Source organism: Chiloscyllium punctatum, chromosome 2 (assembly GCF_047496795.1).
Source record: "Chiloscyllium punctatum isolate Juve2018m chromosome 2, sChiPun1.3, whole genome shotgun sequence".
Taxonomy (NCBI): Eukaryota; Metazoa; Chordata; class Chondrichthyes; order Orectolobiformes; family Hemiscylliidae; genus Chiloscyllium; species Chiloscyllium punctatum.
In genome coordinates this window covers 144,353,909-144,371,645 of record NC_092740.1, presented here as the reverse complement: position 1 = coordinate 144,371,645, position 17,737 = coordinate 144,353,909, and the positions used below count along the sequence as shown (strand labels likewise).

The 17,737-nt window shown below is 38.9% G+C and overlaps 1 long non-coding RNA gene across 3 annotated transcripts in view; it reads right to left on the bottom strand.

Annotated features, from left to right (window-relative positions):
* LOC140491353 (uncharacterized) overlaps positions 1–17,737 on the bottom strand; it is a 197,380-nt gene that overhangs the window by 177,337 nt on the left and 2,306 nt on the right. For all 3 annotated transcript variants that reach the window (XR_011963294.1, XR_011963292.1, XR_011963293.1), the window contains one exon: positions 9,068–9,146. This is a non-coding gene — a long non-coding RNA (uncharacterized lncRNA). The remainder of the gene's footprint in view (positions 1–9,067; positions 9,147–17,737) is intronic.

Here is a 17,737-nt window from a genome sequence, read left to right as displayed (position 1 = left end):
ATTGAAAGTGTGCAATATATGACTGCCAATCAAAGTATGTTGGTGAAACTTGTCTCCCTACATACCTTTAAACTATTGTGCAATTTTTAATGTAGTATCTTTGAAATTCACCAAATATGACTTTGCACAAATCTCTACCACAATATCACCAGGGGGTAAGGAAAGTCCCAAAAACCACTTCAGCTAGTACAGAGATTGAACTCAATGTCAGCACATTGTTCCAGCTAACCAATCATTATCTTAGATACCAAAAGAGAAAATGCTGGAAACTCTCAGCAGGTCTGGCAGCATCTGTAAGGAGAGAAAAGAGCTGATGTTTCGAGTCTAACTGACCCTTTGTCAAAGCTGGGCAGCTCTCTTCTCTCCTTACAGATGCTGCCAGACCTGCTGAGATTTTCCAGCATTTTCTCTTTTAGTTTCAGATTCCAGCATCTGCAGTAATTTGTTTTTACCTTATCTTAGATACCCAGTCCAAACTTATAGGAACAGAATGCAGTTCAATACAGAGAACAATCCTTCTTATTGATTGTCTCAAATGAAATGGGACACAAGTTCCTTAACTAACATTATTTAAACAAACATCTAAAATCAAGTGATTAGGCTTTGAGAATTGTTGCATGTCCTCAGTTCTTAGGTGACTAACAGTTATCTGAACCACAGGTGATTAAAACATTTCATTGAATGTTTAAGATTACTGTATGGTTTAGCAAATGTAAGGTTACAGTGTTATAACTCTCAGAGACTAATGTTCCTTATTTAAAAACATAAATTTCTCAGCATGGAAAGAATTGTACAAGATTTCATGTTTTAAGACTTTTGCTGGAAGAAACAAACACAAATAAACAATGTGTTATGAAGGTGTAGAAGTGTACTGTACCTTTAACAGAGTTGAAAAGCTAGCAAGGACTGAAAGCAGAGAGTCCTGAACAAAGTAAGAATGGTTGAAACAAATAGTTGCAGATAAGTTGCCACAAAACAAAAACAATACAAATTCAAATTCGGCCAATTTGTTTAAATTATGCCCTAAGATACCAAAATCCAATCAAATTTGAATTTTGATACTATCAAAACCAATGAAATGATCCGATGTTTTGGGGTATAAAACTGGATATTTTGAACAGATAGAAGAACTGCCAAGGACATCCACAAATATAGAAAGCTAGTTGAAGAGCTCTCTGAAAAGTACCTGTCAATGAGAAGTTTGCTCAGCAGAACATCAAAACCAACCTAGAGAAAATATACAGAGGAAAATCTACAAAAGGAGATTCAACAAACCTGGCTGGTTTTGAAATGTGATTTTCTTTTGTAAATCTTATTTGGAATTTTAAAAAAAATCGGATCAGTATTATAGAGTGGGAGGTAAAAGATAGAATTAAGCGAAAGGAGTTGTAAATAGTTGGTGGTTTTAATATCCTCTGTTGAACTAAAATTTTTAAATTTTACTTTAAATATTGACCTCTGGGATAATTCTTTGCCTCTCAAAATTTTACAGATTACAGCACGAGGTGAACTTTTTCCTGTGTGGCTGGTTTAAAATTAGCAGAGGAGTTTACCCAGTGTCGTAACAGTTGACTAAACATTACCTCATAGGTAACATAAATATTTGTTATGGACCAGACTGGAGACCTTCAAAATATCTTAAGGTAGCCTAGACTCTAACTTTTTCTTATTTTCAAGGTAAATTTGAGGTGCTGTGTTTCAGATGCAATTCGATTGGTCAAACTACTTGACGTTAAGCAAAATACAATTTATTCAAATACTATTGTTAAAATACAACAGAAGAAAGAGGAACTTGGAATAACTTAACTCGACTGGAAAAAAACACAAAATAATAGATGCAATAACTATTACTAATTAACTGTTCCAATATAGTAACATTCCATATACACACCATTGGCAAAAAGGCTAATTTAGAATACAGGCTGTCTCACATGCAACTCCAGTAGCAGGTACAGAACCCTCAGCTTTTGGCAGTAACCAAGAGAGGGACAAAAAATAGCTCCTGCCTCTTTAAGACCCCAACAACTGCTGAAAGCTAAAGATCTTGGTTCTGACAGTGTTTGAGCACACACATTCAGGCTGCTTCTATTGCTCCAACTTTTTTTTTAAAAAACCAAGGCCTCTCAAGCTGTTTACCTTACTGCCTTTCTAACTAAACAGCTCAATATCGGTCTTAAAACCTCTCTTCTTTAAAACGAAACAACGGGACAAAGTAACCTCTTAAAACCACCGTACTGTCACATATTAAACTAAAGAATAAAGATACTTTTCCCATTAACCAATTAACACTGAAAACTTTAGGCTGTGTGTTGCATACTATTGTATACTTTCAGCAGATATGTAACTTTTAAAAGTCCTAAATCCTCCCTGTTTCTTTAACAAGTTTGTTTCCCTGCAATACCAGGATGTCTTCAAATTTTTGTGGCTGGTCCCCAAGTGAGAGTCTACAATTCATTACGATTCCAACTGAGATACCCACAAATGATTATACCTCCCAGGTGAGGAGGGAAGAAGGGATGCATTATCACCTCAGACCTTTTGTATCGCTCCCAGGGATGCCTACCTACAAGTTAGCCAAGGAACTGCAGAAAAGACTGAATCACCAAAGTAGAATACTCCAACTAATTAATTCACAAGAGTTCCTTAACATTAGAAACACCACAATAGAGGAGGTCAAAATAATGATTTCATTTGATGTAATAGCGCTCTTTACATCCCTAAGAATACTAGTGCCACACTATTGGACAAGCAGATACTACGATAACTGATGATACCAGCAGCAACAAGAACAGCATGCTAAAATTACTGGAGCTATGCCTCACAACTCCTTTTACATTCAAATGGACAAACATACAGACAAATCCATGGTACGTTAATGGGGTCTCCAACATCAGGATTGAAAGCAGAAACAGTAATGCAATGTTTGGAATGGACAGCCCCTCCTGCCATCCAACCCAAACTCTGGATCTGGTATGTAGATGATACCTTTGTCATCATCAAAAGTACACAACTGGAAGAAACTCACCACCATATCAGTAACATCCTCACCAGAACAAAATTAACTGAAGTAGAGAACAAGACTCCCCTTCCTGGACGTGTTAGTGGACACACACCTACCAATGAACTCCAGACCAGAGTATACAGAAAGAACTGGATTAGTGGTGCTGGAAGAGCACAGCAGTTCAGGCAGCATCCAATGAGCAGCGAAATCGACGTTTCGGGCAAAAGCCCTTCATCAGGAATAAAATGAAGGGCTTTTGCCCGAAACGTCGATTTCGCTGCTCGTTGGATGCTGCCTAAACTGCTGTGCTCTTCCAGCACCACTAATCCAGTATTTGGTTTTCAGCATCTGCAGTCATTGTTTTTACCTATACAGAAAGAACACCCATACTGAACTCTAACAGCAACAACCCCAGCACTTACAAATGAAGCTGCATTAGGACACTATTTAAACAGGAACTGCAGCAACCCAGAACTTCAGAGGGCAGAACAGGAACACTTAGAGTCACAGAGACATATACCACAGAAACCGACCCTTCGGTCCAACTTGTCTATGCCGACCAGATATCCTACAATCTAGTCCCACCTGTCAGCACCCAGCCCAAATCCCTCCAATCCCTTCCTATTCTTATACCCATCCAGACACCTTTTAAATGTTGCAATTGTACTAGCCCCCACCACTTCCTCTGGCAGATCATTCCATACATGCACCAACCTCTGTATGAAAACGTTGCCCCTTAGATCTCTTTTATATTTTCCCCTCACCCTAAACTTATGCCCTCTAGTTCTGGACTCCACCACCCAAGGAAGAGACTTTTTCTATTTATCCTATCCATGCCCCTCATGATTTTATAAACTTCTGTAAGGTCACCCCTCAGCCTCAGATGCTTCAGGGAAAACAGTCCCAGCATATTCAACCTCTCCCTATAACTCAAATCCTCCAACCCTGGCAACATCCTTGTAAATCTTTTCTGAACCCTTTCAAGTTTCACAACATCTTTCCGATCAGATGGAGACAAGAACCACACGTAATTTTCCAAAAGTGGCCTAACCAATGTTCTGTACAGCCACAACATGACCTCCCAACTCCTGTACTCAATAATCTGACCAATAAAGGAAAACATACCAAAGGGTACGCCAAGAGCACTATCCTCCTGCACTTATGCAACAAACCTAAAAGAAGAAAACACTACATGACCAGACACAGTAGTGACCATACTGTAGATTAAGGACATATCAGAAATGACTAACTGACTACTCAGACCCCTAGGAATCATAGTGACCCACAAACCGGTAAACACCTTTCACCAACTCTTCACAAAAGCGAAGGAACCGATACCCACATCTAACAGCATGAATATAATCCACAAGATACCCTGCAAGGTCCGTGAAAAACACTACATAGGACAAACAGGAAGAAAACTGACTATGCGAGTGTTCAGTTCTCCAATGCCAGACACTATCAGTAATCTCTCATTTCCACCCACACAGACAATGAAGAACACAAATTCAACTGGGACAATGTAACCACCCCAGCAGAGGCAAAATAGAGACACATGAGAGAATTCTTTAAAGCTTGTCACTCCAACTGGAACTCAAATCAATAAACATATTGAACTGGACCCGATATACAAACCATTCACATACAGAACCAGAAGTACCGGAAAACAGACACATAAATACCAGGCGGGACAGACCACCAACGCTTCGCCAGAGGCGCACTGACGATGTCACCTAGTGGTGATTAAATGTCTGCAAAAAAAAAACACATCAGCTCGGAAAACAAATCTATGACCTCACCCACAACCTGAACCACAAATCTTTTTCAAAAACTCTAACCTCAGTAGGTCCCCACAAGCTTAATTTAAAATGGATACCTTTTAGCAGCCCACATGTAATTTATGTTTTAAAGGAGCCAAATTTAACTAGGATTTTTTGGGTTAAAGAGAGTATGAGTTTACTAAAATATGAGAAAAGATAACATTCAACACATGCAAACATGGATTAGAATTAAAGTCAAAAATACATGAATCAGTCTTTGGCTGGTATCTGATTGTGAAATGCTGTGATCATTGAACTGAGTGATACTAATAGCACTGACTTTAGCAGTGTAGTTTTTTTTGGTTCTGCAATCAGCTCAAAGGAGTTTTTCTAGTTTCTTTCAACAGCATCTTTGCTGAAGACTTGTTTTCAGCAAGAGAGAGTTTATTTCTTGTTACCTGAAAATTGAAAGGATGTCTAGTGACAATTCTCAGCTGAGTCCCTTCACTGCACACTTCAGCAGAGTGGAACTTGAACAGTATAGCACACCAGTTCTCTAGGATACAGAATCCAGAGGTTACAGTAATGCCCTCTTGTGTATTCCTGAAATGGCATGTATTTTGCCCAGAACTGTCTTTCTTCCACCTCATCTTACCTGCAGTCTGTGACACAACCTACAGAACATGGCTTCCTGCTGAGGATAATCAGTCCAATAGCCATAGGAGATACTGTTAATGTTTTGAAGGCTGCGCCTGCTAGTGCCCATACATATGCAGTGTGCACTACCTTTTAGTTGCACAGACAAATGGTTCTGGGGGAATGCAGCCCATGGCTTGGGAGGCGAGGGGAAAGGTTGGGACTGGGGATGGATGGATGGTTGTGAGACAGCGCAAAAGAGAGTGGAAAATCTCCTGGCTCCTGGGCCAGTTCTGTCTACTCTCCTCAAGAGCCCCATCTGTTCTCACCCTTCACCCTTACCAGCCCTGTCTGTTTTCTTCCCTGCCATCAGCCCATCCATTGTCTCCCCTTGCATGCCCTGCCCCATTCCGCTTCAATGTTGTCCCTGTTCTGTGCATGACACAAAAATGTAGAGTGTCTGGAAACTTGAGCATGGGTGTTTGAGTGAGCATGGATGTGCAGTTGCTCTGCAGTTTCATTGTCAGCAGACACTGCTTTTTTTGAATGCTACCTCTTCTTTTGAAGTGTCATTGTCTGAGGTTACCTTGATATTCATCGGGTGTGATATTTAGGACTCTGTAATCATGCAGGGATTTTCCAGACAACCACTGAATTTACTTTGCTAGCCATCTTTTGGCGTGCATAATCTTCTGGAAAAACAATTATTTTAAAGTTCAACATGTCCATATGGTAATTCACAGTTATGATCCATTGCAGGGTGCAATGTCCCTTTAAAGTTCCTATATTCAATCTCCTGAGTAGCACTGAACTGATTTCCAACAGCAAGGCACCCTCTGGCAACTCCTTTCTCTTTAAATTGCGACAAGAATAATCTTTTCAAATTGGGAGTCCATTCTCACCAGCATTCTGTTTAGTGGTTAACACAAAGCCCTATTTCCTGTGCTTGTCATAGCAGCAGGTATTTTAATCTTCCTCTGCATGTCTCTTAATTGGTCTAAGAGTTTGTGTCCAGAAAGATAAGCTCCCCTTCTTTCGTTTCAAGATATAAAACCTGGCATTGAGTTTCTGTTGGTATCAATTTGGGTCTCCAACCTTTTGATATCTAAATCACATAGACTCATCTCCAGGCAGAGTTTAATATGATGTAGCCATCCTATTTTACTTGAAATTAGGAGAGAAAGTTTTAAACTTTATTTTAAATAATATCGCATTTGGAACAATAGCTCACATACATTGGCAAATTCAGCATCTGGTTATTTCTCAAAGATTAATATAAAACTTCTTTCTTTCCTGTAATATTGCCATCCTCTCTTCTAATGTCCCTAGTGACTTGCTGTTCACCATTGTTGACTTCTCGTTCTGGCTTAATAAATTATGCACATTTGTTGATTCTGCACCTTTTAAAAAAAAACTTACTGTGTACTGAGACTGGAGTTACCAAAAGCTGAATTTTAAAAATCAATGCTTCATAACTAAACAAGTAACATAGTGATTTTTTTCTATGACTGCTCCAAAAAAGTACCTAAGCATGCACATTTAAATAAAAGTACCTCGAACCTCATGGAACAACTCTTCTCTACATTCTAAATGGGGATCAGTAAGAAAGAAATCCTTTAAAACATGCCTCTTGTGGTAATCCAAAATGCTTCGAAACTGTATTCACTGTTAACTCTAGAGAGGCATGAAAAATGATCAATTAATTGCAGTTCTTGATACAATAATGGACAGAATTTGACCCATTGTCATATTGTATTACAGCAATGCAAGCTTTTAAGATCATATCCAATGTGCATTATTTCTAGCAGCATACCTCCACACTGAAAAGTCAGACTGGATTATACATGTATATATGATAACTGACTTCTTTAAGTCTTATGATGCACAGGAAAGGATACTACCTGGTCTGCCATGTTCCAGAAGAAGCTGCACTCTTGATTCAGAGACAGAAAGCCACGGGGTTCAAGTTCCATTCCAAAGACTTGAGAACACAATCCTGACAAACATTTCAGTATAATAGAGGGAGTGATACAATGAAGAGACATTAATCTAGTCTATCCTCTTGGTGGGATGGGAGGGGAAGCAACATAAGATACCATGCCACTATATGAAAATGAGTGAGCAGGGGAATTCTCCCTTGTATCCTGCCAAATAGTCATCCCTGAACCAGTACCTGAAACAGATGATAATTATATGATTCATCATTTGTGGGACCCTATGTGCAAATTGGCAGTCATATTTGTCTACATAGTGACTACACTTCAAAGTATTTAATTGTCCATATAGGATATGGGCGGCATGGTGACTCAGTGGTTAGCCCTGCTGCCTCACAGCACCAGGGACACACGTTTGATTCCGGCCTCTGGCGACTGTCTGTGTGGAGTTTGCATATTCTCCCTGTGTCTGCATGGGTTTCCTCCGAGTGCTCCAGTTTCCTCCCACAGCCCAAAGATGTGCAGGCCAAGTGAATTGGCCATTCCAAATTGCCCATTCGTGCATTAGTCAGAGGGAAATGGGGTCTGGATGGGTTACTGTTTGGAGGGTCGGTGTGGACATATTGGGCCGAAAGGCCTGTTTCCACACTGTAGGGAATCTATAGCTACAGCAAAAGTGGTATAACAGTAATGTCACCAGCTTAGTAAACTTGAGCCCCAGGTCAAATGTATTTGAATATGAGTTCAAATCCCAACATGGCAAATAGTAAATGTTAATGGTGGCACGGTGGCTCAATGGTTAGTACTGCAGCCTCACACCACCAGGGTTCCAGGTACAATTCTAGCCTTGGGCGTCTGTCTGTGTGGAGTTTGCACATTCTCCCAGTGTCTGCGTGGGTTTCCTCTGGGTGCTCCGGTTTCCTCCTACAGTCCAAAGATGTGCAGGTCAGGTGAATTGGCCATACTAAATTGCCTGTAGTATTAGGTGCATTAGTCAGAGGGAGAAGGGTCTGGGGTGGGTTACTCTTTGGAGGGTCGGTGTGGACATGTTGGGCCGAAGGGCCTGTTTCCACACTGTAGGGAATCCAATCTAATCTAATCTAGATATTAGGTCCTGAGGCTGTGAAAAACAACACAGAAATATAAGTTCCTCCTCTTCTACTACGGAGTTAGATTTTATGAGAATTAATACTATCACTTGGATACTCTTATCATTTGAACATGATAAAAAGTACAAATGCAAAAAGGTCAGTTGATTTGATGACTACTTGTTGCTAAATTTCTCATTTCCGATGCTCAGTTTGTGAACTTTCAACAGCCCCCAAGAGGCTACTCTCTTGATAATATCTGTTCCAAGATATAGCTCACCTTTGGTGAGTTTACAATTTGAATAAGTTAACACTTCCAGGGATTTTCCTATTTTAATGTTTTATTACAAGGCTTGTGCCATATATTTGCATAAACTGTAAAATTGAAAATATTAATTACTCAAGTTGAATCACCAGTCTCATATAATGTCACTTGTATCTGCAGAACTGAAGGATTAACTGTGTTCCTTACAGCATGCCTGCAGTCTATTCAAAGAATGACGAGCTATCGTACAGTTAAAACTGTGCCAGATGCATGCAATTTTTCTTTCATCATTTTGCAACTTCTATTTGAAGTATTACAATTCTAACATCTGTCTGTCTGCAATATCCAAAGCTAATTTCCACATCACTGTGGTTTATATTTACCATAGTGTTCTGGTGCTGAGATTCCACAGGGGTCTACGTTCCCAATGCAATGATGCTGGTCGGAGTTCTGCAGAAGCCCCTGAGGAAACAGCATAAAAACTCTTTTTTTTAAAAAAAAAGTCATTTACACACTCCTGAATTTAATCTGATGTTCTTTGACTGCATAAGTAATCAATTTTATCTCCTTTTTCAATTATCAAATCAAATAACTCAAGTCCAATTTGGCATGTTCTTTCTTTGTGACTGTAGTATTTTCCAATCAGCTGTCTTATACAATATCATTTGTATATGCAATAACTACTATTATCATCATTGCACCTGAAGTTTGGTTTTCATTTTTTGTTGAGCTATGTTTGCCAGTCGTAATAATTAATGTAGAACGTGTTTAAATGTTTGGTTGATTTTTCTATCCTAAATCAAATTCTTCCTGATATATCTGTTGTATAAGTTTATTAACTTTGCTTGATATTATCTTGCAAAGATTAAAAAGCCCTGCCTTTCTCATTAATTTTATATCTTGGTAGGACATCAATTAATTTTCATGCTTCACTCAGCCAAATGGTTTCTCAATCTAAGCAGCATAATTAAACTGCTCTTTTTGCTTCTGTTTCCTGCTCACAATCAATTTTCATATTGAATATTCTTTTCTGCTCCTGTCCCTTCATTGTTCCCTCTGCTTCTGTAACTCCATGCTTTTTCCTTTAGTCTGTTCTCAGTGTAACTCATGAACCTTTATAAGTTGCTATCCTCCACAGCATGTCCTCTTTCATGTTTTGGCCATTTCCCTGGAAAGAATGTTGACCTCCTCCATTCAAGGACCATCTTTCCTGAAAATGGTTACAGATGGAGCCCATTCACCCTGAAGCGTCCTTGCCAGCTCTCTATTGGAGTATTTACTCTAGTCTTTTCACTATTTACCTGCAAATTATGTCTTCAGATAAATGATCCAATCCCCTTACTAAGCTTCAACTGAACATGCCTCATTGTATCTCAGATCCAAACTTCTTATTGCAAATAATTTCCACCCTGCCATGCTGTTGTTAATTTTTAGCAAACATTTTTTTTTGCAACGTCAAGTTCCTCCTTATCTTCTAGAGCCCCGATTTGAACACATCTGATGAAATTCCACATACAGAGGAATTTTGATGATCCGAATGAGATGGATGGGAACTATTTTGTTAGGATAATTGATTCAATGCGTCTTGTCTGTGGCTCAGAGTTTTCTGAAGTTGCCTTTTTCTGCGCTCTGCCTGACTTACTGCTTCTCTCCATCTCAGTGTTTTTGTTTCTGAGCAGGCACACACGTGTGTATAAGGGACCTGCAGAAGCCTCCCGCCCATTCCCCCACCATTTGACTGGTTTGAGTTTTGGTCTGTACAGGACAGTGTTGGAGAGATTATCTGGGTTTAGGGTACACAACTCAAGGGAGTGTGTGTGTGTGTGTGTGTGTGTGTGTGTGTGTGAGAGAGAGTGACCTCTTTGATGTATTATAATGCGTTAAATTTGCAGAGCTCCATATGAATATTCAAGAGCACCATATAACATCTTGATTCTCAGGTGCAGCAATATGGGACTTGGTGAAGCAAGTGAAAAAACCACGAAGAGGATAGATTAACACAAAAATTCCTTTTGAAACCTGTAAAAGGTTTTTCATCTCTAGGTCAGTATCCACTGCAAGATCACAATCTCAGGATTACTAGCAAAGCTATTTAAATGCAACGCTTGAGGGATGATGTAACTATGGAGGCAGAATTCAGAGTTTGAAAAGTTGCTCAGATGGGATGGCCTTGCCTTAAATTCATTAACAAGTAATTCCTTTATTGAGAGCAAATAGAGAATTGTAGTGGATTTCAATTATTACATCAATGAAGCAATCAGTCAAAAGTCATGTCATAAAGAGAGGATACAGGAACAATAGAAAAGGAGGAAATGACAAAAAGTAAGACAAGAGGAAACAAGGTGATAACTTTTTTTTGCTGGAAAGGCTACTTTTACAAAATTGCCACTACTCCATAGAAACATTCATCTTAAACTTAATACTAAAACAATCTCCTATCCTTGGTAATCATAAACAGGTTTTTTTCCGAAGATAGTGTTACTCAAGTCAAAATTGCGAAATGGCATCTATAATCTGTCGCCTTTATAGCATTTAACCTTGCTTTCCAAAGTTTGGGCTTTTTTTAAAACTCATTTGAGTTGGACACACAACACATCTCTGAGATGTTTTCCACTGAAGCTTTGCAAAATAAAATCCAGGCAAGTCAAACTAAACAAAGGATATTAAGATCACTAAGAATATAAATCAATATGAAAGATATCATAGATGTTCAATGATATAATGGAGACTTCAAATAATTTCACGACAATTAGTAAGTGGCAACTATTCCACATGCATTTTTAAAAATTACATGTTCAGTTCTATAAACTGACCTAAAGCATTTCATCATTCTTTAAAATCAATATTCTCAGTAGTCATCTCAGCCAATTGTTGAATCTTTATGTAAAAAATCTTTTAGATTGTTAATACCAAAACTTATGCTTTCCTGAATTTTCAGTAGCTTTACATATAAAAAACGTTATTTTCCAAAAATTGCGACCTACCTGTCTCTATCCATTGATTTTCCACACACATCTTTCCAGCTTCAATGCTTTTCCCCTGCATCTCATTTTTGTTTTCCTTAGTTGCTACAAAAACCAGAACATTCTGGAAATTCCCTAGATGTGGCAGAACTGGGAGAAAAGTAGGGCTATTGTGATGAAGGGTCACTACCCTGAAACATTAAGTTTTATTCTCTTCCCACAGCTACTGTCAGAACTGAGTATTTTTTGCACTGTTTTTAATTCAAATTTCCGCTATTTGCAGTTCTTTGCTTACATTTAAAATTCTGCTCAGCCTCACGGAGTTGAATTGTTTTTAATCCTCTACTGCTGTGTCTCATACAATTAAGAAAACCAAAATGCTTTCTCTGCTACAAATAAAGTTTTAAAGTTTGTTGCAACATTCATTACTACATTCTTCTGCTTTTGTTTCTGTATCTCTAGTTTAGTGATTATTCACTTCCACATCATACCATACTGGGTATTTATAAAGCCCTTGTGCAACTTTAAATGTTAACTTTGGATGTACGTATTATATAGAGACAAACAGCAACCATAAAAATAAATTCATAAAGTCTCCCCCATCCAGGTCAAATTTCATGCATTCAACATAACCACTAGATTTTACACTTGTTACTCACATTTTCCACTTCACTAAAATAATTCTTAAGTTGCTGCTAATTGATTTCATGCTTGCATTTCTGATCTTGGATCTACGTTTGTCCAGGGAATGTGGTTTTGATGAACACGAGTTTCAAAATGCCCCACTAAAATTGCCATTTGAACCAGATCAGGCACAAAAGGTATGGACCTATAGATCCAATTGTCTGGTGTGAGGCCATTCAAAACTACTACATGTTTGAAACTGGGCCCAGGGAGCATCATTTGATGGAATATATGCTATCTGAAATACTTAAATTGATACAGGTCAGAGACAAAGTGAAATAACTGCACAGAGGCCAGTATCCTGTCACCAATTCACCCTTTATTTACATGTGCACAGTACATTGTCACTGAAGTGACACAGCCAGTCTCTGCAGTCAAAAGACTCTGAAGCCCCTGTTTATCTGTCAGCCAGGGCTCCCTTATTGACCCATGTTAACAACCCAAATCAAGAATCTCAGTCAATAAGAGCCACCTAGTTCCAATCGCAACAGAAAGCAACTCTACAACATTACAAAAACATAGTTCACCATTGACTGTTGATTCAATGCCTCTCCAATCTTCATTCATCATTTACTGATCTAGTTACCTCAAAACCTATTCATCCAATCATTGAGTTTCTGCGTACTGCATTTTTCCTATAATGAATAGTGGACTTCTTCTCAGTTGTCATGGACTTCAATCCTGCTAACCATAAACACACAGCTGACTGTCTGAAAATGGTAACCTTCAAAGAAAACATATCAGCATCTGAATTAAAATTCCACCTGTTACTAAATTTTATATGGGTACAAAGTTAAAGTTACACAAGAACTTTATAAATATGCTGTATTTCTTTGTCACTTTTTCTTATTCTTATTTTCTCTTAAACTAAATTAAATCTTAAGTTCTGTTCTCATTGGCAACCCTGAGTTGTATCAATTCAAGAATTGGAGTGTACTGCCGGTACTTTAGTTTGTCACATTTAAAACGGATGACTGAATAAATGATCTGTTACCCACTATGCTATCATTAACGTTTCAAAAATAGTCTGAACATTGAAATAGACAAAACATTTCACTAGAATACTTCAGTTCCATAAAAGTAGAAAGAACAAATTGATGTGGCTCCTACTTTTTCAGGGGAAAGACTGGCCAGAGAAATAGGTCAGTAAATCGTGAAGATATAGACAGCATTAATGCAGTTAAGGGGAAGCTAGGGAAGTACAAAAAAGGGATAAACAAATAGAAGGTTATATGTACAGGATGAGTGAACTAAGTTGAAAGGAGGCCAACATGGAGCAGCCTGGTTTGTTTCTGAAATAAAGACCACTTTTTATTTGGACTGTGAACTAAAAGTGGAAAAATAAAACTCTTATACCGATAAAATGAAAGAAGAAGCTTTAAATTTTAAAAGAAGGTTATTCAAGCATGTTGTGTATTATATGGGGGAACTTTAACTTTCAAAAAATCGACTGGAAACACCATTGTTAGAGTACTTTAGATGGGTCAGCTTTTGTCCAATTTGTGCAGGACAGTTTCCTGACACAGTATGGAGACAGGCCAACAAGAAGCAAGGCCACACTGAATTGGGTAAGGAACCTGACCAGATGTTAGATCTGAACATAGTTGAGCACTTTGGTGATAGTGACCACAGTTTGGTTACATTTACTTTAGTGATGGAAAACGATAGGTATCTACCACAGGGCAAGAGTTATTGCCAGGGCAAAGGCAATTATGATGCAATTAGGCAAGATTTAGGATGCATAGGAAAGGGAAGGAAACTGCAGGGAATGGACACAATTGAAACAGGAAGTTACTGCATGTCCTTAATAAATACGTACCTATCAGACAGGGAGGAAGTGGTTGAGCAAGGGAGCCATGGTTTACTAAAGAAGTTGAATCTCTTGTCAAGAGGAAGAAGGCAGCTTATATTAGGATGAGCTATGAAGACTTGGTCAGGGTGCTTGAGAGTTACAAGTTAGCCAGGAAAAGACCTAAAGAGAGGGAAGAAGAGCCAGGAGGGAACATGAAAAGTTGTTGGCAGATAGGATCAAGGAAAACCCTAAAGATTTCTATAAGTATATCAGGAATAAAACAATGACTAGAGGGGGATTAGGGCCAATCAAGGATAGTAGTGGGAAATTGTGCGTAAGTCCAAGTAGATAGGGGAAGCGCTAAATGAATATTTTTCATCAGAATTCACACTGGAAAAAGACAATGATGTCGAGAATACTGAGATACAGGCAACTAGATTAGGTGGGATTGAGGTTCACAAGGAGGAAGTGTTAGCGATTCTGGAAAGTGTGAAAATAGATAGGTCCCCTGGGCAGGATAGGGTTTATCCTAGGATTCTCTGGGAAGCCAGGGAGGAGTATGCAGAGCCTTTGGCTTTGATCTTTATGTCATCATTGTCTTACAGGAATACTGCCAGAAGACTAGAGGATCACAAATGTTGTTCCCTTGTTCAAGGGGGGTAGAGACAACCTTGGTAATTATAGACCAGTGAGCCTTACTTCGATTGTGGGTAAAGTATTGGAAAAGGTTATAAGAGATAGGATTCATAATCATCTAGAGAGAAATAAGTTGATTAGGGATAGTCAACACTTTTGTGAAGGGTAGGTTGTGCCTCACAAACCTTTGAGTTCTTTGAGAAGGTGACCAAACAGGTAGATGCGGGTAAAGCAGTTGATGTGGTGCATATGGATTTCAGTAAGGCGTTTCAGAAGGTTCCCCACGGTAGACAAAATATGGAGGCATGGGATTGGGGTGATTTAGTGGTTTGGATCAGAAATTGGCTAGCTGAAAGAAGACAGAGGGTGGTGATTGATGGGAAATGTTCATCCTGAAGTTCAGTTACTGGTGGTGTACCGCAAGGATCTGTTTTGGGGACACTGCGGTTTGTCTTTTTTATAAATGAACTAGATGAAGGCATAGAAGGATGGGTTAGTAAATTCGCAGATGACACTAAGGTCAGTGGAGTTGTGGATAGTGCCGAAGGATGTTGCAGGTGACAGAGGGACATTGATAAGCTGCAGAGCTGGACTGAGAGGTGGCAAAAGCAGTTTAATGTGGAAAAGTGTGAGGTGATTCACTTTGGAAGGAGCAACAGGAATAAAGAGTACTGGACTAATAGTAAGATTCTTGGTAGTGTAGAGAGCAGAGAGATCGCAGTATCCATTACATAGATCCTTGAAAGTTACCACCCAGGTTGATGGAGTTGTTAAGGCAGCATACGGCGTGTTAGCTTTTATTGGTGGAGGGATCAAGTTTCAGAGCCACGAGGTCATGCTGCAGCTGTAGAGAACTCTGGTGCGGCTACACTGGCTACAGTTCTGGTCACCGCATTATAGGAAGGATGCGGAAGCTTTGGAAAGGGCTCAGAGGAGATTTACTAGGATGTTGCCTGGCATGGAGGGAAGGTCTTATGAGGAAAGGTTGAGGGACTGGACACTGTTTTCATTAGAGAGAATAAGGTTGAGAGGTGACTTAACTGAGACATACAAAGATAATCAGAGGATTCGACATAGGAGTGGACAGTGAGAGCAGTTTTCCTCGGATGGTAACGAGGGGACATAGCTTTAAATTGAGGGGAGATAGATATAAGTCAGAGGTCGTTTCTTTATTCAGAGAAGTAGGGGCATGGAATGCACTGCCTGCAACAATAGTAGATTCGTCAACTTTAAGGGCATTTAATTGGTCATTGGATAAACATATGGATGAAAATGGAATGGTGTAGGATAGACTGGCTTCAGATTGGTTCCACAGGTTAACGCAACATCGAGGGCTGAAAGGGCTTTCACTGCACTGTAATGTTCTATGTATATACTATGGTACCTTAAACTGACAACAAGAGGGAGAATTCCAGAAAAAAAACCTGACACTATAGTGTGTTCAAGAGGCAACTCTGCCCAGAGACAGAGACAGTCTTTGGCTTTTCAATCAAGTAAGTTGTTGTAGGCTGAGAAGGACTCAGTGTAGTGACAACTTCCTGGTTCTTGGATGATGCAGAAGCACCTAGCTTGCAAAGAGAAAGAATCTGTTTTTCTTTTCCACCTTGTGTGTTTAAAGAAAATCCCTAGTAGTTAGCTCCTTTACTTTTCCTTTGTGAACTGCTCTTCTCACAAATCCCGTGCTGAAAAAAAAAGTCTTCCATCAGAGAATGGAAGACAGAGAATTGTTGATTACCCAAAGTTGTGGGTACAAAGAGTCAGAAGAATCAAAAGAAAACAACTCATCAATATCTAAAATCTGGACTTGGTGCTGGAACTCTGCTAATTTGACTTTATCTTCCTCCTCCTTCACTTGGTCTTTGTGTCTGTTTGCACTTGCATAAATTGTTTTATTAAAAGCAGCAGATTTTAGGTTGGAGTTATAATTTAGTCATTTTTTGCTTTGGTAAATTGATTACTATAAAATTGTTATTTTCTCGTTACTGGGGAAAAGTCCTGAGTTCGACATTTAAATGGGAAATTCAATGATTTAACCAAATGTTCACATTTGCAATGATTCCAGGAACAGTGCAGCTTGATTTCTCATGCACTACCCTAGTCAGTTGATGTTAAGTTCTTTTTTTCCTGAGATTCTTACACACGTGATGCAACTGCAAAACACCAACTTCTGTGAACAACAACCACATTTTATTAAACACAGTATAGTATAAACTTTCAACACACATCTCGCAGGACTTGGGAGTCGTGTCAAAGCTCTCTTTGATCAAAGGAAACAGTCCTTCCTTTATACAAAATCTTTACATCACAGTCAGTAATGCCCACAAGACAACCCCCAGCCACCCCAGCCCAAGTCACATGCTATTCAAGACACAATGCAATGACCTGACCATCTCCAGAAACAATATAATGTAAATCATCCATCAAAGGTCAAATCTGGTGCAAATAGTTTTTTTTAACTACAGGGAGTAGTCGAAATTCCAACTGTAATGTTCTTATTGATTTTGAATAGGATGATGATGCAAATGTAAATTATCTCTGAATAGTAGGAGATTACAATGTAAATGGCTCTGAATAGCAAAGGAGGGAATGTAAATTCCTTGCTATTTACCTGTAAGGCAGAGACATTCCACCCTAGCCTCAGGACATCCAATTTCCTGCAGGCCAACAGAGCAAATTAACTCTTTAATATCTCATTGGAATGCTGTGATCATGCCTCACTGGGAGTAGGTTTTTGGAAATCAAGTTTCTTTACACGTGGTGTTGTCAAGTTATTTCCTTTTTAAAATCTAAGTGTACAGAGTCCCCAGTTTGCCTGTCTGAGAGATTCAGGTTAACTAAAGATATGAACTAGGTTTCTATACTTAATAAGAACAACTCTATTACAAATAAAGTTGTTTACCTATTATTAAAATCCATTGACATATAACTCAGTTAAAACTCAAACCTTCTTTCTAAAATTTCCCCTATACACACATATC